Source organism: Triticum urartu, chromosome 4A (genome assembly GCF_056163025.1).
Source record: "Triticum urartu cultivar PI428250 chromosome 4A, HENAU_Tu73, whole genome shotgun sequence".
In the NCBI taxonomy this organism is placed as follows: Eukaryota; Viridiplantae; Streptophyta; class Magnoliopsida; order Poales; family Poaceae; genus Triticum; species Triticum urartu.
Genome location: NC_141876.1, coordinates 71572881 through 71595782, shown reverse-complemented (window position 1 = coordinate 71595782; position 22902 = coordinate 71572881).

The window sequence follows — 22902 nt, the reverse complement described above, 5'->3', positions numbered from 1 at the left end:
GTCTGGGCCCTCTCAAAGAGGTAAAACCCTACGTCTTGCTCTTATTATATTGATTGCGGATGGGGTACAATGTATAGGATGATCTACCTCGAGATCATATGTGAGATCTAATCTCTAAAAACCTGCCTCTACGGACTAAACCCCTCGGCTTATATAGGCATAGGGGGTATCTAGGGTTACAAGTAGGTCGGCCACAACTAAGGATAACATGCCGACCATTCAAAGACTCCTTGAAGTGTATGCCAAGTCTTCATAGGGTTTCATCTTGAGTACGCCAAGGGCCATGGCCTATGTGGCCCATTCTTCATCTGTCTGTGTGGGTCCTTGGCCCGACCCATGAATGGCGGACCGACGTGGTTCGCACCCCCTAATCCAGGACACTGTCAGTCCCAAACTGTAGGAACGAAGTATGTCTACCAGAGGAGGGTGAATGGGAGTTTTAAAATTTCTTTCAGAAATCTCAAAACTCTTGGAACCCAGCAGTGGAGCGAAAGAAAACAAAGTACAGCAACTTCACTAAGCTATCACTTGAGAGCCAATTCATAGCATGATTCGGTTTGGTCTCGGATTCGGGGTTGGTTGCCCATTCACCAAAATTTGTCCTCCAGTGGTTCTTTGAGTACCTCTTGATATATTTTCCTTTCTCATCGTCCTTATTCGTGTTTATCCTATGAATCCTTTGATTATGATCATACTTGTAGCTTATTTCTTGGTTTTCTCTTTTCTTCTCTTTGGGAACCATGTGCCCCACTGCACCCGAGTAGGCACTTGTAAGGGATAAGGATCAGGAAGCACTCCTTTAGGAATTCTATGGTTGTGGGAGATTTATAACTCATAACTATGGGGCCACCTGATCGTATTGGATCCCTTGAAAATTGAAACCAAACTACTGACTTAGGACTGACTATGTCAAGGTAGTATGAACCTCCACCAAGAGTAGAAGATACGCATGATCTCATTCCCGTACACCAGCCCAGTAGATAGAAGAAACTCCATTGCAATCATTTGTATCAACAAAGATGGGTAGGAGGGACACATGGCTATTACCCATTTGGGGGGACTAGACCTGGGTAACACTAGTGTCACATTCATTGCCATGTCCAACCAAGGTATATCCATAGTCTCTATAGAGGTATGCAGGCATAGCACAGGAACATTCTATGACTTAAGCAACTCGGTCGACTGAGCAAAGACACAACTATGTGCCCTAGGGTTAGTGAAATTCCCATACAAACATTAAAAATGATCAAATCATTCAAACTAGATCCTAGCTCTGCCAAATTCTATGATTAGAAGTAAAAAAGGTGTACAAAGAATAATACAATTAGCAAAAGCTAAGAGCAGGAAACCGAAGGAAGAAATGAGAAAGAAAGAAAGTAAGTAAGTAAAAGAGTGGAGTGAGGCACCCTCAGCCAGGGTCAAAGGGTAGTTTTTCCTAGCCACGCTCCACTTAAAAATCTCATCATGTTCCAAACTAAAGAGGCTAGGCACCAAAAGCTCTGGTGCAAAAGTTGGTCTATTCCGCTCCCTCCAGATTTCCCATGCGGTCAGAAGAAGTGAATGAGCCCCCTTCCTTTGTGGCATTGGGCAGCCATACCAGCTCTTCCAAATCCATTCATCAAGGTGATGTTGTCCCAATCAGTTGGGACGAGTGAGGGGATAGCCAATCTAGTCGTGAGCTCCATCTGAACTAAACAAGACCAAGGGCATTCCACCCCTTCGAAGGCTCTGGCTGCATAACGGGTACAAAAAGTTGTTCAACCATCCCCTTCGAAGCAGAGCATCCATTGTTGGTGAACGCCTTAGTGTTTTAGTCCACATAAAGAAGCAACTTTTTTTGGTGCCAATTCTTCTAGATGATCTCCACAGCGTCCGTCTTGAAGGCACCAGTGAATTGAATCGTGTAGGCTGAATGAGTAGTGTATTTTCCATCTGACGTGAAACGCCATCTAATCGTGTCCGCCAAACCATCCTCCAAAATGATCTCGTCCAATAGTGAAGGAAGCTCTAGTATTACATCTAACATCTCCGGGGCCAGATCATGTGCCAGGTCAGCCAACCATTAATCATTGTCCAATGCCTCCTTCACCAATCGTATCTTATGGCAAGTGATGGCATGCAACATACACAGGTTATTGTAATGCCTTCATGTAAGTATCCCAATAGCAATCATCCCAACGAAGAGTGGAGAAGAGTATTTATAAGTAATGTTTCACACACAAGTTTTCACAAGTCTTGTATGAAGTAACTTTTTGAGAGTCTAGAGAAGCTATTAGTGTCCCTGAATAACACTAGTGTTACGATCATGGGAGATTCGTCCCATCCCCTGCATCCCCCTCCCTAGCGGCTTTGGGGGAACCATAGATCGAGAGGTAATGCACCCTCCCCACCTCGCCACCACTAGAGGAACGGCCTGCGAAGCCCGCACTAGCTCCCGGGATGGTGGCGGCGGGACGATTTGGCTGGATCCAGCCCTCCTACGTCCCCCCCCCCCCAAAAAACTCTGTGAGCATGTTGCGGCCATGGAACCTTGGCGCGGCCCAAATCCCTACGGCGGTTGCGCTCCTCACCCATGTTAGAGTTGCCCCCCCCTTCCCGTGCGTGTTGTGATTTTGGCTCCTCGATGTGGCCTGGGTCCTGATGGTGGCTACCAGACGAAGGTTGTGCTCCTCTCCCGCGGTGGTGCTGCTCTGGCTGGGTGGCGCCCCCACTGGATCCCTAGTGGCATCCCCCTATGATGTGGGCACGAGGCTCCTACAACCGAACATGTGCTCTCCAGGTCCTCGGCTTGTCAACGTCCTCTACTAGGATGACTCCGGATCTGGCTCTCCGAAGGTTGCGTTCCCCTCCAGCTTCTTCGGTTCACTGGTCCTTGATACGTCTCTGTCATATCTACTTTTCCAAATACTTTTGCCCTTGTTTTGAACTCTAACTTGCATGATTTGAATGGAACTAACCCGGACTGGCGCTGTTTTCAGCAGAATTGCCATGGTGTTATTTATGTGCAGAAACAAAAGTTCTCGGAATGACCTGAAACTTCACGGACATTATTTTTGGAAATAGTAAAAAAATACTGGCAAGAGATCAAGACCAGGGGGCCCACACCCTAGCCACGAGGGTGGGGGCGCGCCTGCCCCCTAGGTGCGCCCCTACCTCGTGGGCCCCCTAGAGCTCCTCCGACCTCAACTCCAACTCTATATATTCGTGTTCGGAGAGAAAAAAATCAGAGAGAAAGATTCATCGCGTTTTACGATACAGAGCTGCCGCCAAGCCCTAAACTCTCTCTCTCTCGGGAGGGATGATCTAGAATCCGTTCGGGGCTCTGGAGAGGGGAATCCATCACCGTCATCATCATCAACCATCCTCCATCACCAATTTCATGATGCTCACCGTTGTGCATGAGTAATTCCATCGTAGGCTTGCTGGACGGTGATCGGTTGGATGAGATTTATCATGTAATCGAGTTAGTTTTGTTAGGGTTTGATCCCTAGTATCCACTATGTTCTGAGATTGATCTTGCTATGACTTTGCTATGCTTAATGCTTGTCACTAGGGCCCGAGTGCCATGATTTCAGATCTGAACCTATTATGTTTTCATGAATATATGTGAGTTCTTGATCCTATCTTGCAAGTCTATAGTCACCTACTATGTTTTATGATCTAGCAACCTCGAAGTGACAATAATCGGGACCACTTCCGGTGATGAACGTAGTTTGAGGAGTTCATGTATTCAGTATGTGTTAATGCTTTGGTCCGGTACTCTATTAAAAGGAGGCCTTAATATCCCTTAGTTTCCGCTAGGACCTCACTACCACGGGAGGGTAAGACAAAAGATGTCATGCAAGTTCTTTTCCATAAGCACGTATGACTATATTCGGAATAGATGCCTACATTACATTGATGAATTGGAGCTCGTTCTGTGTCACCCTAGGTTATGACTGTTACATGATGAACCACATCCGGCATAATTCTCTATCACCGATCCATTGCCTACGAGCTTTCCATATATTGTTCTTCGCTTATTTACTTTTCCATTGCTATTGTTACAATCACTACAAAACACCAAAAATATTACTTTTGCTACCATTACCACTACTATCATACTCCCTCCGTTCCTTGATATAAGGTGTATAGTTTTTTGAGAAAAAAACCAAAATATAAGGTGTATTGCGTTGCACCACTCATTTGGATAATTTTTTAGGGATTTTATTACATTTCCATATATCAAGCAAGATCCTCTATTTTCTCATGTCAATTAGTCAGGTGAAATCTCTCCCAAAACTTGTGAAATTTTCCCTCCATGTGCGTTCTTTAATTTCCGTGCCAAAAACTATACACCCTATATTTAGGAATGGAGGGAGTATTACTCTGCTACTAAAAACTTGCTATAGATATTAAGTTTCCAGGTGTGGTTGAATTGAAAACTCAGCTGCTAATACTTGAGAATATTCTTTGGCTCCCCTTGTGTCGAATCAATAGATTTGGGTTGAATACTCTACCCTTGAAAACTGTTGCGATCCCCTATACTTGTGGGTTATCAAGACTATTTTCGGGCGCCGTTGCCGGGGAGCATAGCTCTATTCTTTAAGTCACTTGGGATTTATATCTTCTTATCATTATGAAGAACTTGAAAGATCCGAGAACCAAGATTTATCCCTCAACTACGAGGGGAGGTAAGGAACTGCCATCTAGCTTTGCACTTGATTCACCTTCTGTTTTGAGTAAGCTTGCGACAGCTAAACCTGCTTCTGCTATTAATTTTGATATGTCGCATATTATTGATGATGCCACTTCTGCTATGCATGATACTTATGATGAAACTACTTCTATGCCTGATACTACCGTGCCACTCGGTGAATTTCTTGATGAACAACTCGCTAGGGCTAGAGAGAATGAAATTATTGAAACTGATAATACTGATGAAAGTGATTATGAAGGCTCTCCTAATAAATATGAATTACCTGTCGTGCCTGAGGACTATGTTATGGATGAAGAAACTAAAAGAGACTTTCTTGCTTAAGAAATTATTAGCTAAGCTTAAACAAAAAACTCTGAATGCTAGAATGAAATATGATCCTGCTTATGCTACTTCACCTATCTTTGTTACTGATAAAGATTATGAATTCTCTATTGATCCTGAGATAGTTACTTTGGTTGAATCTGATCCTTTTTATTTCTATGAATCTGAAACTGTTGTGGCACATCTTACTAAATTAAATGATATAGCCACCCTGTTCACTAATGATGAGAGAACTCGCCACTTTTATATCCTTAAAATATTTCCGTTCTCATTAAAGGGTGATGCTAAGATATGGTTTAATTCTCTTGATCCTGATTGTGTGCGTAGTCCCCAGGATATGATTTATTACTTCTCTGCTAAATATTTCCCTGCTCATAAGAAACAAGCTGCCTTAAGGGATATATATAATTTTGTGCAAATTGAAGAAGAGAGTCTCCCACAAGTTTGGGGGAGGCTTCTCCAATTACTTAATGCTTTGCCTGATCATCCTCTTAAGAAAAATGAAATGCTTGATATCTTTTATAATGGACTGGCCGATGCTTTCAGAGATTACCTCGATAGTTGTGCTGGTTCTGTTTTCAGGGAAAGAACACCGGATGAAGCTGAAATTTTATTGAATAATACGTTGACAAATGAAAATAATTGGACACTTCCTGAGCCAGCCCCTGAGCCTATTCCTAAATCAACTCCGAAGAAAAGGGGTGTTCTATTTCTCAGTCCTGAAGATATGAAAGTGTAACGCCCCAAGACCGGAGCTTCAGGTGCCTTCCATGATTTCCGGGTTTCGTCGTGTGTTTTGCTTTGTCCGTTGCATTTCATCTTTGCATCATGTGCGTTGCATCATGTCATCATGCCATCATCTCATAAATCTTTTGCAACTCAACTAAATAAATGGCATGGATCTTTGATCCATTTAAATCGAGGGATTTCACATGGTGGTTTCTCTTTAAAACATACCCTCCCAATATTTAGGGAGCTATTATAAAGTATTCCATATCCGCAACCCACTTGCATGTTAAATCCTTGACCTTTCCTTCTTCCGGTTCTTGACTCTCAAACTTTGTCGATAATTCTTTTGTCCCATTTATCGAGGCTCTTCCTAAATTCCCAACATTTTTGGACTCTTCATTACCTTGAAATTATTCAAACCATTTGAATTAAATTCAAATGGATTTGAATTTAGATCATTTAATTATGGCATTTTTTCTATTTCTCGGAACAAGCACATTTTGCGAGTCTGGGAATATAGTCCGCGCGCCCAAGTCCTTCCTCTAACCTTTTCTTTTCTCTCCTTTCTTTCTTTGCTTTTATTTTTTCTGCCGGATTAAATATAAGAGAGAGAAAGAGATCCCAGCCAGGCCTCTGGCCACCTGGGCCTCCCAACCACCAGGTCGGCCATCTTTCCCCGCAGCCAGAGTGGCCCAAGGCCCAGCCGCTGGCCTCCCTAGGTCAACCGCACCCAGGCAGGCCCGACCGAACCCTAGCCTTCCCTGTTTTCCTTCCCCTCGCTCCCTCCTCGACCCTCAACGCCGCCAGAGAGGACAGAGAGCCCGCGCTCGTCCCCGATCCTCATCTCTCTCCCGCTCCTCGCTCTCGCACAGGGTCGCAATGCCTCGCGATCATCTCTCCAGCGCCGTCCTAATCACAGGGAGGAGCGAGAGCTCCTCGCCCTCGATCCCCTCCTTCTTCCTTGCATCGCCAGGGGAGGAGCAAGGCTCCGCGCCCGCAGCGCCGAACCTCCATGCCGCCCTCCTCTGCCATGACCTCCTTCCTCCCGAGACCGACCTCGTTTCCACCGTCTTCGCTCGTTCGTCGCGACACCAAGCCAGCAAGACTCCCCTGCATCGCCGATGGTTGCCCGCTCGCCGTCGTCTTGCTTCGCTGGAGGAGAGGACCAGCGCCGCCCCCATGCCCTTCGCTCGCGCCAGGACTCGCCATCACCGCCGATCGAGTTCCTCGCTGAACCCCGCTCGCCGGTGTCCCATTCCCATCCGGATCCAGCGGATCCCGGCGCCTCTTGCCGAGCTCCCCGTCACCTGTGTCGTCTACGTGGTGCTGCCCCGCTGACTTTTTTTGTCGTTGCCAAGGCCACCGAATCCAGGGACGCAAGGCCGCCTTCGGAGATCCCTTTCGCCAAGTACCACGCCCCGTGAAGACCAAGACAGAGACCTTCTCGAGCAGGAACGTTTTTGGGATCGTCAAGGCCACCTCAAGTTCGACTACGTTTTGCCGCCTCGACCGAGACCAACAAGTACCACGACGACGCGTCATGTTCATCTACCGCCGTCTTCGGAACCGCTAAGAACGGCAAGTACCTCGGCTAGTACCTTGATGCCTGATGCATAGAGCAACGACCGTCACCGAGGACCCGGGTAGCAAAACGTCAAGTATTTATGACCGAAGAACGCCATGTACCTCTCCGAAAAACGAACATGTACCACTACGTCTGGAGACCTCGAACCCGTCAAGTCCGACAACGATTGTGTACAACTGCCGACGACGTGCATGTTGCCAAGTACCTTCTCCGGAATCGTCATGTTCGACTACCGATAAACATGTACCACTACCGCTCCGATGATCGCGGATGAACAATAGGACGACTACTTCGACTGCCGTCGCGTGAACCACTACTTCCCTCGACGTCCCGAGAACATCTACTTCCCCTACACCGCATCGAACTCGAACCCCTCCGATAACACACGCTTCAAAGGTATAACCTCAAGATGACATCCGTGAACGAATGCTTGCGATGTTTGAGATGCTCGTGTTTGCACCGTGTCCAAATTGTCACTTGTTCCCTTGTCGCCAACTCATGGGACACCCGGAATCCGGGAACGCCCCACCATCTTTTGCCCGCATCCGCACTTCTCCTTTGCATCGGTATCTCAATCGAATTACCAGAGCCGGAATGTTGCCGTGGCACCATCTCCGTTGTCGTTGCCGTGGCACCCCTTTCGTTTCTGCCATGATGACAAATGCCTCATATCTTATCATGCCAACATTTTCATAAAACTTGCATAAACTTGAACATGTCATTCGCATCATGATAATAACATATAAATGTTTAAAATTGTTGTGGCCCCAATTTGCTAATGCATATGGGGATTTATCGGGTTTGCTGTTTGTTATATCCGGCCCCATTTAAATTGTTTAGATGGTTTAGTTTTGTTATGTTTCACCTCTTGACATGCTTAACAACATTTAATATTGGTGAGTTCATAACCGAGAGAGAACTAAATAACTGATGTGGTGTTCCGTCAATATGCATCCCGATGCATATTGAGCTCCACTTAATTTGTAGTTTTGTTTGTGCACTTTGCCATGCCATGCCGCATTAAACCGGACATGCATCATAATTGTTTGCGCATCATGCCATGTTATGTGATGGTTGTTTACTATGTTGTTTGCTTCTTTCCGGTGGTGCTTCTTCGGGTTAGTTCCGATAACGCCGCGTTTGTGAGGATCCGTTCGACTACGTCTGTTTGTCTTCTTCATGGACTCGTTCTTCTTCCTTGCGGGATCTCAGGCAAGATGACCATACCCTCGAAATCACTTCTATCTTTGCTTGCTAGTTGCTCGCTCTTTTGCTATGCCTATGCTGCGATACCTACCACTTGCTTATCATGCCTCCCATATTTCTAAGCCAATCCTCTAACCCACCTTGTCCTAGCAAACCGTTGTTTGGCTATGTTACCGCTTTGCTCAGCCCCTCTTATAGCATTGTTAGTTGCAGGTGAAGATTGGAGTTTGTTCCATGTTGGAACATGGATATTTTATTGGGATATCACAATATCTCTTATTTAATTAACGCATCTATATACTTGGTAAAGGGTGGAAGGCTCGGCCTTATGCCTGGTGTTTTGTTCCACTCTTGCCGCCCTAGTTTCCGTCATACCGGTGTTATGTTCCTTCATTTTGCGTTCCTTACACGGTTGGGTTATAATGGGGACCCCTTGACAGTTCGCCTTGAATAAAACTCCTCCAGCAAGGCCAACATTGGTTTTACCATTCGCCACCTAGCCTTTTCTTTTCCCTTGGGTTTTCGAAGCCCAAGGGTCATATTTATTAAACCCCGGGCCAGTGATCCTCTGAGTGTTGGTCCAACCTGTCAGCTGCCGGTGGCCACCAGGGGCAACTCTGGGCTGGCCTACCGGAACCTTGGACAATCCGGTGTGCCCTGAGAACGAGATATGTGCAGCTCCTATCGGGATTTGTTGGCACATTCGGGAGGCTTTGTTGGTCTTGTTTTACCATTGTCGAAATGTCTTGTAACCGGGATTCTGAGCCTGATCGGGTCTTCCTGGGAGAAGGAATATCCTTCATTGACCGTGAGAGCTTGTGATGGGCTAAGTTGGGACACCCCTACAGGGATATGAAATTTCGAAAGCCGTGCCCGCGGTTATGGGCAGATGGGAATTTGTTAATGTCCGGTTGTAGAGAACTTGACAGCTTAACTTCATTAAAATGCATCAACCGCGTGTGTTACCGTGATGGTCTCTTTCCGGCAGAGTCCGGGAAGTGAACACGATGTTGGAGTTATGCTTGACGTAGGTTGCTCTAGGATCACTTCTTGATCATAGTTTTCTTGACCGTGCTTTACCTTCTCTTCTCGCTCTCATTTGCGTATGTTAGCCACCATATATTCTAGTTTCTTGCTGCAGCTCTACCGCATACCTTTTACCCTTCCTATAAGCTTAAATAGTCTTGATCGCGAGGGTGTGAGATTGCTGAGTCCCCGTGACTCACAGATACTTCCAAAACCAGTTTGCATGTGCCGATGTTATCGTGCAGGTGACGCGACCGAGCTCAAGGAGGAGTTCGATGAAGACCTTGTTCGTTATGTTGTTCCGTTTTTTAGTTGATCAATAGTGGAGCCTAGTTGGGTCGATCGGGGATCTGTGTAGCATTTGGGGTAGTCTTCTTTTATTTTGGTTCCGTAGTCGGACCTTGTGTGTATCTAGATGATGTAATGTTTTATTCATGTATTGTGTGAAGTGGCGATTGTAAGCCAACTATGTATCTTTTCCCCTTATGTATTACATGGGTTGTGTGAAGATTACCTCACTTGCGACATTGCTTTCAATGTGGTTATGCCTCTAAGTCGTGCTTCGACGCATGGGAGATATAGCCGCATCGAGGGTGTTAAAGAAAGAGGCAAAGAAATCCATGAAAGAAAAGGGTATTAAAGCTGAAAATGTTAAGAATTTACCTCCTGTTGAAGAAATACATGGTCTTAATTTACTGCCTATTGAAGAAATACATGGTCTTAATCCATCTCCTATTGAAGAAACGCATGGACTTTATAACCCGACACATGTAGTAAAGGTAAATTCTCTCTATAGATATGATAAAGCTGAAATCCCATTCGCCAAGTTTGCTAGCCCATGCTTAGATGAGTTTGATAAATTTATGGTTAAGCAAGAAGACTTCAATGCTTATTTTGGTAGAGAATTAAAACGCAGTGCTGATATGCTTGAACACTTGGGTGATTATATGGCTAATGTCAAAGGTGAACTTAAACTTATTACTAAACATGCTTCTATGGTTACCACTCAAGTAGAACAAGTACTTAAAGCTCAAAATGATTTGATCAATGAATTGAAAAGTAAGAATAAGGACTATGCTGTTAGAGTGGCTACTAGAACTGGTAAAATGACTCAGGAACCTTTGTATCCTAAAGTCCACCCTAAGAGAATTGAGAAAGGTTCTCATAGAAATAATATAGATGCACCTAGTCCTTCTAAAAGGAAGAAAAAGAAAAATGATAGGACTTTGCCTGCTTCTAGTGAACCTATTGCTGAAACACCTGAGAATCCAAATGATATTTTTATTTTTGATGCTGAAACACAATCTGGTAATGAACCTGAAACTAGTGATAATGTTAATGATAATGTTCATGATAATGGCATGGGCGCCCTAGGCTCTATGTACGTCCTCACCGATGCTTCTCCCACTGTTTTCGTCTTCGGCCCGGCCGAGTCCTGCCGCCCACTATCCAATCTCTTGGCGCTCTAGGTGGGAGTACGTTCATCCTATCAAGTTTGGAGCAACGACCATTCAGATGTGGTTCCTCGTGTTAGTCGTGACGTGGCATGGGTGTCCTGAGCCCCGTGTCTCCTTGCCTTATGTGGCCGCAGGCCGGGCTAGGTGGGTTTAGCTGCGTGTGTCCTCTAATTGGGATGATAATCCCTCTTCCCTCTACTTCGGGTACCATACTTGCACCTTCTTGTGTTCGTGTACTGTGTTGTACCATCTCTTGTATTTTCTTTGTTCTCTTTTATAAATAAAAAGATACACAAGCTTTTGTGTATTCGCAAAAAAAGCTATTAGTGTCCCTTAAAACAAATATACCAGAGATGGGCTCCCCTTCAGCTCTCGCGTTGCCTCTCATGGGAGACACGAAAGCGACCAAACCCTAGCCCCACCACCACCCCTCCCTCCTTATCTCCCCTCCCCACCACCACCGAGGCATTCGCCAGCGCTACTGTGTGTCTACCGGTGATGGCGGAAGCGAGCATCCACTGCTCTGCACTACAGTGGGCTTTGGATCTCAAGGCGGCGGCCCTGATTAGCGAGGGCAACATCGATCTCTCTGGCTGATAGTGTCTATCGGTGATGATGGCCTCGTCCGACACCTTAGCGATCTTGAGGCGAACGTTGGTGGAGCGCTAGATGTATTTGTGCAAGGTCTCCCCTGGCTACTGCTTGATGCGTCGCAGGTCGCCTGCAGTAGGGGCGCGGTCGCGAGTGCCCTGGAAATTGGTGATGAAACGCTCACGCAGCTCATCCTAGGTGGAGCTCGATCCCACTGGGAGGTTTAGGAGCCACGAGCGTGCGCCATCCTTGAGAGCCATGGGAAACCAGTTTGCCATGACCTTCTCGTCGCTGCTCGATGCTCAGCTTGTAGAGCTGGAGGTACTCGGCAGGGTCAAGGGTGCCGTCGTACCATGGAGGCAGATCTGGCTTGAACTTGTTGGGCCAGAGGACGCCGCGCAGCTCCGGAGTGAACGCTCGGCAGCCTGCTGTGCTCACGGAGCCCACCGCAGAGGGGGAGCCTTGTCTTGATGCCCGCGTGCAGCCACCTCGAGCGACACACGGTCTTTATGTGGCGGTGCTGGGAGTGCACGCGCCTCTCCTTGAGGTCGTTGCACCACCTGGCAGCTTTCTTCATCGCGCACCGGCACCCTACGCAGCGGGTCGCACTGGGGGGCTCACGCCTTGGCTGAGGGATGACATTGCACCAGAAAGGGGGAGGAGGCACACTGTGGTCCATGTCTCCCGCCTGAGGCGGCGGGGGAGGCAGCGAACGAGACAGCGCAGGAGCCTCTCCAGTGGTGCTAACAAGCTCGGCAATGCGGTCCAGCCAGTCCTCGTAGAGGTCATCGGCCAGGTGATAGCGTAGTAGCTCGCACACCATGAGCAATGCAGTGTGCGCGTTCTCCGGCCCACGACGAGCATGGGAAGACGAAGCAGCAGCCGAGTCAGCGACGGAGTGGTGGTGCGACCATCGCGCCACATGGAAGGCGGCAACGACGAGTCCTGCTGCTCGTGGACCATGGGGCCGGTGGCGGCGTTAGTCGCAGGTGACGGGGAGCGGCGAGGGGCGCTGTTGCCCACAGGCACTGTCTGAGCAACACGGGCGGCGAGGGCTGCCTTGCGCTCAGCACGAACTCGACGAGCGTCATCCATGAGAATGGTAGAACGGCGGCGGAACGACCGACGGAAGAGAAGCTTCGACACGCCCCTACCTGGCGCGCCAAATGTCAGATTCAGCGCTCCACAGACCCAAGAAAGGTTTGAACTTTGGGGCGTGTGCGAAGAACTCAACCTCTCCAGCCAGCCGACTTGTCGTTCCCATGGCCTAGCTCGATGAACAGGAAAGGAAAGAGACATGTCAGTTTACCCAGGTTCGGGTCACCTTCCGGTGTAAGACCCTACTCCTACTTTGGGGGTGGATTTGCCTCACGAGGGGCTGAGGATGAACTAGTACAGAGGAAGAACAACCTCAGGAGGTCCGTTCTTGTGGGTGTGAGCTAGTGAGGGTTTGGATTGGATCCGATCCCCCCCTATGGTGGTGGCTAAGCTATATTCATAGTGGCCCTGGTCCTCTTCCCTCAAAATGAAGGCGGGAAGGGATCCTAGAGTGGCCAATTTTGAAGGGGGGCAAGTAGTCATCTTGTCCTATTGAAAGGTGGTCTTCGCTTGCATAGCTTCTAGTCGTGACACCGTGGTAGGCTCGGTGATGGCATCCGTCCTGCCGTCCTGGCGGTCTTGGTCTCGTTGCACGGGAATGGAAACCTTTGGTTGGTTCCTCGGAACTCCGCGCCTGCGCTTACCTCCGTAGCACCAAAGAGGAAACCTGCGCCTCTACGCCCGCTGGCTTGGCCTTGGTTGTCATGGCTTGCGTCACCCAAACCTCATGAGATGGGTGCTTGCATAGGAATCTTCGCTCCTCAGGAGCCAGCCCGGGGAGGCCGCTCCCTCCGAAGGTCTTGGTGTCGTCCGCTTCGCGAGGCTTGGCTCCTCGCGAGGGTCTTGTCTTGCCGATGCTGAAGGTCGGCCGTACCAGGCCGTCGATGGACCGACATATTGATTTCTACCACCGCATTCTATTACACCCATAGTGTTATCTCCATGGCTCACGCTCATGTATTGAGTGGACTTGAAAATGTTGAAGCGCATTAAAAAGTATGATACAATTGCTTGGTTTGACACTGGGTGCTCATGATTTATATTTATGCGGTGAAGGCGGAGTCATGTCATGCTTACATAATTCAATGAGTAGGGATAACATTTGTCGAGCATCCTATATTTCAAAAAAGTAATGATTATGTTCTTATATTCATGGATATATTATGTTAATATCAATTACTTCATCGTTTCTCAATATTTATACCGTAAAGAGAGTACATGATAAACATGCTAGGTAGCATTCAACATCAAAAATTGTGTTTTTATCATTTACCTAGTCGAGGACAAGCATGAATTAAGCTCGAGGATGCTGATACGTCTCCACGTATCTATAGTTTTTGATTGTTTCATGCTATTATAGTATCAATCATGGATACTTTTTATGCAATTTTATAACATTTTGGGGGACTAACCTATTAACTCAGTGCCTAATCCCTGTTGCAGTTTTCTGCTTGTTTTTGGTTTTTGAGAAAATCTGTACCAAACGGAATCCAATCTCTACGAAATTTTTTGACGATTTTTTCCGGACATAAGAGGCCCTGGAAGCTTCAGGAGGAGACTAGACATGAAGTGAGGAGACAGGAAGGCAATAGGGTTCGCCCAGGGTGTAGGGCGCCCCTGATGCCTTGTGGGGCCCCACGTGGCTCTATCTGACCTAATTCCACTACTATAAATTCCCAAATATTCCAAAAACCCCAGAGAGCCACACGAAACAATTTTTCCGCAGCCACAAGATTTTGTTCTTCCATGATCACATTTGGAGGCCTTTCCCGGTACTCTGCTAGAGGGGGAATCAATCACGAAGGGCTTCTACATCAACCTTGTTGCCCTTCCGATGATGTGTGAGTAGTTCACCAAAAATCGATGGGTCCATAGCTAGTAGCTAGATGGCTTATTTTCTCTCTTTGATCATCAATACAATGTTTTCCTTGATCTTCATGGGGATCTATTCGATGTAATATTCTTTTGCGGTGTTTTTGTTGGGATCTGATGAATTGTGGGTTTATGATCACATTATTCATTGAAAGTAATCGAGTCCTTTCTGAACTTTATAATGCATGATTGTTATAGCTTTGTATTTCTCTTTGATCTATCTGTTTGGTTTGGCCAATTAGATTGATTTATCTTCAGTGGGAGAGGTGTTTTGTAGTGGGTTCAATCTTGTGGTGTCCTCACCCAAAGATAGTAGGGATAGCGAGGCATGTATTTGTATTGTTGCCATTAAGGGTAAAACAACGGGGTTTCATCATATTTCTTGGTTTTATTCTGTCTCCATCATGTCATCTTGCTTAAGGTGTTACTCTTCTTGTCATGAACTTAATACCATAGATGCAGGCAGGAGTCGGGCGACTGAAGAAGAGGCCGCATCTCGAGGGAAGAGGAGAGAGGAAACTTTGGTGTAGTATCCACCATTGAGGCGAAAGGCGAGGGACCGAACGTTGTCGTCCTATCCTCCTCCAATGATAAAAATAACAACAACGATGACGGCACCATCATCCTTTCGGATGATGAAGACACGTAGCCGTCCATCTATTGTTGTTGTCGGTGCCGGCCATCCATCTTATGTCGCCCCTGTTAAAATATCGTATTAGTGTAATGTAACTATGTTAGTTTTCTTTGTTAAGCGTTGAACAAATCTAAGAACGTGGTAGTTAAGCTTATCTGAACCTCTGAATCTCTGAATCGGTTGTGTTTTACACCGCCACGTTCTATCTTTCCAGTGTCACTGATTCGTGGGCCCTTCTATAACATAGAAAATATTGGGTCAAATAGCCCTGGCTCTACCCATAAGCAAACAGGCGTACACAGCTGATATGGCTCGCACGATGCACTAGTGCAGAATATCCTAGCTATGGTGTGCCAACATTGCCCTTGCTGGCGTAGGGTTCCAACGCCACCAATATGGCGCTAGTGAAATTTTTTAGTGGTGGCGCTGGCACACACGTCAGCAGTATTGTGAGTACTACTAGCATGCCATGTGGCTAACTGATTGCATGTATCTGCGTTGGTAATTCCCCGAAGAGGAGAGAATGGTGCAGCACAACAACGGTAAGTATTTTCCTCAGTTATGAAACCAAGGTTATCAATCCAATAGGAGTACCAAGCAACACTATGTAAATGGCACCTACACACAAACAACAAAAACTTGCAACCCAACGCGTAAGAGGGGTTGTCAATCCCTCCTTGGTATTGAGATAGATTAAATTGTGTAAGATTGGATAAATATATCTAGCAAAAACACAAAAAATAAAGAAATAAAAAGTGCAACAAGGTATTTTTGTTTTTAATATGATAGGAAGTAGACCTGGGGGAGTAGATTTCACTAGAGGCTTCTCTCGAGAAAATAGCATATAGTGGGTAAACAAATTACTTTTGGGCAATTGACAGAAGAGCAAATAATTATGACGATATTCAAGGCAATGATCATGTCTATAGGCATCACGTCCAAGATTAGTAGACTGACTCCTGCCTGCATCTACTACTATTACTCCACACATCGACCGCTATCCAGCATGCATCTAGTGTATTAAGTTCGTGGAAAAACGGAGTAATGAAATAAGAACGATGCATGATGTAGACAAGATCTATTCATGTAGGAATATACCCCATATTTTTATCCTTAATGGCAACGATACATGTGTGTCATGTCTCCTTCTGTCACTAAGATTGAGCACCGCAAGATTGAACCCATCACAAAGCACCTCTTTCCATGGCAAGAAAAATCAATCTAGTTGGCCAGACCAAACCAAAGTTTCAAAGAAGAAATATGAGGCTATAACAATCATGCATAAAAGAGTTCTACAAAGACTCAAATAATATTCATGGATAGATCTGATCATAAACTTAAAATTCATCGGATCCCAACAAACACACCGCAAAAAGTCATTACATCGAATAGATCTCCAAGAACATCGAGGAGAACATTGTATTGAAGATCAAAAAAAGAGAAAAAGCCATCTAACTACTGCCTACGGACCCGTAGGTCTGTGGTGAACAACTCACGCATCATTGGACGTGCAAGGGTGATGATGAAGAACCCCTCTGTGATCGTTGACCCCTTTGCCAGAGTGCCGAAGAAGATCTCTAGATTGGATCTCGTGGTTCGGGAACTTGTGGCGGCTGGAATTGTGTTTTGTCGACTCCCCTAGGGTTTGGGGGATTTTAGAGTATTTATAGAGCCATAGGTCGGTGGAGGAGGTGTTTGTGGGCCCCACTACCCACCAGGGTGCGCCCTGGTGCCTAGTGGGACCCACATGCCCACTCGTGTGCACTTCTTGGGCCTCCCGGGTGTCTTCTAGGCAAAAAAAATCTCCAAAAAGTTTCATGGTAATTGGACTCCGTTTGGTATTGATATTCTGTGAAGTAAAACAAGCAGAAAACAACAACGGGCACTAGGCACTATGTCAATAGGTTAGTCCCAAAAAATGATGTAAAGTTGCTAGTAAATGAGTATAAAACATCCAAGAATGATATTTTAAAAGCATGGAACAATAAAAATTATAGATACGTTGGAGACGTATCACTAACGCCAGCAATATAATTGTGTTAGATATGGCGTTGAGTGTGTGCCAATGCCAGCAATTAGAAATTTTCACTAATAAAAATATATACCCAGCAATTTAAACCTAGTATATATTCAGCCATTTAAACTTACTTACATTCAGCTAAACAAAATATTAGTACTTCTAGTGATAACTTCAAATCCACAAAGAGTAGTATACACTAGCTAGCTAGAAGCAAAAGTGACCAACTTCGACAATATCTCCAAACTACCTACATATGCATTACATCTCTCTCTGAAGAATGATCTTTATCTCACGCAAGTTGTTCCTATTGCTCTCCCCCTCCTTTCTATAATGGACTTTCAGCGTCTTGAGTTGCACCCTCTCGTCCTTCGAGAGATGTATCTCCTTGTTTAGAGGATCCATCTCAGTGACCAGTTTGTCCTTCTGGTCGTTGAACTTCAGTTTCTTATCGTAGTAATCCGAGTTCTCGTCGATGATCTGATGCTACTTCTTGAGCTTGCGTTGGTTTTTCCCTTGAAGAGGAAAGGGTGATGCAGCAAACTAGACAAAAGTATCTCCCTCAGTTAGAGAACCAAGGTATCAATCCAGTAGGAGGTACAAGCAAGTCTGATAAAGGGGTTATCAATCCCTTCATGGTCAATTGCAAAGGTGATATATGATAGATATAGGTATAAAAGATTACTAAAACATAAAAGTAAATAAATTGCAGCAAGGTATTTTTGGGTTTTTTTGGTTTATAGATCTGAAAATATATGATAGAAAATAGACCCGGGGGCCATAGCTTTCACTAGAGGCGTCTCTCTTGAAGGCAAATAATGCGGTGGGTGAACAAATTACTATCGAGCAATTGATAGAAAAGCGCAAAGTTATGACGATATCCAAGACAATGATTATGCATATAGGCATCACGTTCGTGTCAAGTAGACCGACTCGTGCCTGCATCTACTACTATTACTCCACACATCGACCGCTATCCACCATCCATCTAGAGTATTAAGTTCATAAAGAACGGAGTAACGTCTTAAGTAAGATGACATGATGTAGGGGGTAAACTCAAGCAATATGATGAAAACCCCATCTTTTATCCTTGATGGCAACAATACAATACATGTCTCGCTACCCCTACTTTTTCACTGGGTGAAATCACGCAAGATTGAACCCAAAACTAAGCACCTCTTCCATTGCAAGAAATACCAATCTAGTTGGCCAAACCAAAACGATAATTCGAAGAGAAATACAAAGATATCAAATCATGCATATAAGAATTCAAAGGAGATTCAAATAATATTCATAGATAATCTAATCATAAATCCACAATTCATCGGATCTCGACAAACACACCACAAAATAAGATTACATTGGATAGAACTCCAAGAACATCGAGGAGAACATGGTATTGAAGAACATAGAGAGAGAAGAAGCCATCTAGCTACTAGCTATGGACCCATAGGTCTGAGGTAAACTACTCATGCTTCATCAGAAGGGCAATAGGGTTGATGTAGATGCCCTTCGTGATCGAATCCCCCTCCCGGCAGATTGCCGGAAAAGGCCCCAAGATGGGATCTCACTTGAACAGAAGGTTGAGGCGGCGGAAAAGTCTTTTTATGGATGCTTCTGAGGGTTTGGGAATATTTGGGAATTTATAGGCCGAATAATAGGGTTAGAAGAGCTTCGAGGGGCCCACAAGGCAGGGGCGCCCCCTCCCCCCCGGGGCGCGCCCTGCACCCTTGCCGCCACCTCTGGACTCTTCTGACTTGGTTCTCAAGTCATACGTGTGTCTTCTGGTCCAAGAAAAATTATCGTAAAGTATTATTCCGTTTGGACTCCGTTTGATATTCCTATTCTGTGAAACTCAAAAACAAGGAAAAATAGAAACTGGCACTGGGCTCTGGGTTAATAAGTTAGTCCCAAAAATAATATAAAATAGCATATTAATGCATATAAAACATCCAAAACAGATAATATAATAGCATGGAACAATCAAAAATTATAGATACGTCGGAGACGTATCAAGCATCCCCAAGCTTAATTCCTGCTCGTCCTCGAGTAGCTAAATGATAAAAATAGAATTTTTGATGTGGAATGCTACCTAACATATTTATCCATGTAATTTTCTTTACTGTGGCATGAATATTCAGATCCATAAGATTCAAAGCAAAAGTTTAATATTGACATGAAAACAATAATACTTCAAGCAAACTAACAAAGCAATCATGTCTTCTCAAAATAACATGGCCAAAGAAAGTTATCCCTACAAAATCATATAGTTTGGCTATGCTCCATCTTCATCACACAAAGTATTAAATCTTGCACAACCCCGATGACAAGCCAAGAAATTGTTTCATACTTTTGATGTTCTCCAACTTTTTCAACTTTCACGCAATACTTGAGCGTGAGCCATGGATATAGCACTATAGATGGAATAGAATATGGTGGTTGTGGAGAAGACAAAAAAGAAGGAGATAGTCGCACATCAACTAGGTGTATCAACAGGCTATGGAGATGCCCATCAATAATATCAATGTGAGTGAGTAGGGATTGCCATGCAACGGATGCACTAGAGTTATAAGTGTATGAAAGCTCAAAAAGAAACTAAGTGGGTGTGCATCCAACTCGCTTGCTCATGCAGACCTAGGGAAAATTGAGGAAGCCATCATTGGAATATACAAACCAAGGTCTATAATGAAAATTTCCCACTAGTATATGGAAGTGATAAAATAGGAGACTCTATATCATGAAGATCATGGTGCTACTTTTAAGAACAAGTGTGGAAAAAGGATAGTAGCATTGTCCCGTCTCTCTTTTCTCTCATTCTTTTTATTTTGGGCTCTTTGGCCTCTCTTTTTTTCGTCCAGAGTCTCATCCCGGCTTGTGGGGGAATCATAGTCTCCATCATCATTTCCTCACATGGGACAATGCTCTAATAATGATGATCAGCACACTTTTATTTACTTTACAACTCAAGAATTACAACTCGATACTAGAACAAATATATAACTATATGAATGCCTCCGGTGGTGTACCGGGAGGTGCTATGGCTCAAGAGTGACATGTATAAAAAATATGAATGGTGGCTTTGCCACAAATACGATGTCAACTACATGATCATGCAAAGCAATATGACAATGATGAAGCGTGTCATAGTAAACGGAGCGGTGGAAGTTGCATGGCGATATATCTCGGAATGGCTATGGAAATGCCATATTAGGTAGGTATGGTCGCTATTTTGAGGAAGGTAAATGGTGGGTGTAATGCACCAGCGAAGTTGCGCAGTACTAGAGAGGCTAGAAATGGTGGAAGGGTGAGAGTGCGTATAATCCATGGACTCAACATTAGTCATAAAGAACTCACATACTTATTGCAAAAGTTTATTAGTTATCGAAATAAAGTACTAGACGCATGCTCCTAGGGGGGTAGATTGGTAGGAAAATACCATCGCTCGTCCTTGACCGCCACTCATAAGGAAGACAATCTGTAAATAAATCATGCTCCAACTTCATCACATAACGGTTCACCATACGTGCATGCTACGGGAATCAAAAACTTTTTTTAAGGGTTAAACAGTAGGAAAGGCTCCTACTGCAAAAATATATTAAAGTTCATTCAACTTTACAAGGAGTGGGGGCGGGGGTGGAGGGAGATCTATATATACAAGAGCTAAGATTTACATAAAATGTCTCAGGGGGAAACTATGCTATAGTATTTAAGCTATAGTGTCTACAAAGTTAGGAATCAGATGTGTCTTGTGTTTAGGCAACCTCTGGACAATGTTGGAAAGATCAGTCTTGAATCTGGCCCTCCAAGATGAGAAGGAAGGAAGGAGGGAATCACAAACTTTAACACAAGTATTTCTACCAATCCACAATTACTCACTAGCATGACTCTAATATTACCATCTTTATATCTCAAAACAATCATAAGGAATCAAACCTCTCATAGTATTCAATTATATGAAAGTTTTTATTATATACCTCTTGGATGACCATCATATTAGGACTAAATTTATAACCAAAGCAAATTACCATGTTGTTTAGAGAGACTATCAAAATAATATAAGTGAAGCAAGAGAGTTCAACAATTTCTATAAAATAAAACCACCGCCGTGCTCTAAAAATATATAAGTGAAGTACTAGAGCATAATGCCTAGTTCAAAAGATGTAAGTGAAGCACATAGAGTATCCTAATATATTCACGATTCATGTGTGTCCCTTTCAAAATGTGTGTACAGCAAGGATGATTGTGGCAAATTAAAAAGAAAATACTCATATCATATAAGGCGCTCCAAGCAAAACACATATCATGTGATGATTAAAAATATAGCCTCAAGTAAATTTACCGATAGAAGAAGACGAAAGAGGGGATGCCCCAGCTTAGGCTCTTGGTTGTTCTTGAATATTACCTTGGGGTGCCTTGGTGATGTCGGCTAGGACTACGTTAGTATTTCCCCAAAGAGGAAGGGATGATGTAGCACAGCGACGGTAGGTATTTCCCTTAGTGATGAAACGAAGGTTATCGAACCAGTAGGAGAACCAAGCAACACAACGTAAACATCCCCTCCACACAAATAACAACCACGCACAACCTGAGATGTTAAAGGGGTTGTCAATCCCTTTCGGGTAACGGTGCTTGACATTGGTGCGTGGACAGGAGAAAGTTGTAATAGATTGAATAAATAGATCACAAATAAAATAAAGTGCAGTAAAGCATTTTTGTATTTTTGGTTTAATAGATATTAAAATAAATGCAAAAGAAAAGTAGATCGCAAAGGCAAATATATGAGAAAGAGACCCGGGGGCGTAGGTTTCACTAGTGGCTTCCCTCGAGAAAAATAGCAAAGGATGGGTGAACAAATTACTGTTGGGAAATTGATTGAACTTCAAATAATCATGACGATCTACAGGCAATGATCATTACATAGGCATCACGTCCAAGATTAGTAGACCGACTCCTGCCTGCATCTACTACTATTAATTACTCCACACATCAATAGATATCCAGCATGCATCTAGTGTATTAAGTTCATGGAGAAACGGAGTAATGCAATAAGAACGATGACATGATGTAGACAAGTGTCGGATTTCGGGTTCCGGCAGACCCTTGAGGTTCGAACACTGGGGTGCGCGCGGAGATTTCACCTTCTACCTACCTGCACCCCTCCGCCTCGCTAAGATCTAAGCTATGGAAAGAACAGCACAAGAGACACAGGGTTTATACTGGTTCGGGCCACCGTTGTGGTGTAATACCCTACTCCAGTGTGTGGTGTGGTGGATTGCCTCTTGGGCTGATGATGATGAGCAATACAAGGAAGAACAGCCTCGCGAGGGTCTGTTCTTGGCTGGGGGGATGAACTGCTAGGAGGAGTTCAGTCGCCCTTCTCTCTCTCTCTGTGATGCTACTCGATCTGATCCTAGCTAGTTTCTCTCTTGGCTTCTAGATTCTCCCTTCTTGATTGCCCCCTACCCTGGGGGTGGCTAGTCCTATTTATAGGCAAAGGCCCTGGGCCTCTTCCCAAATATTGAGCAGGAAGGGCGCCAACAATTGGCCATTTTGAAGGGGAACATCTGGTACACTTATCCTGACTAAAGTTGGTCCTCGCCTGCCAAAGGCTCTGGTGGTGACGCTGGCTTGGGCTCCACAATGACTTCCTCCCTGCCGTTGGACTGG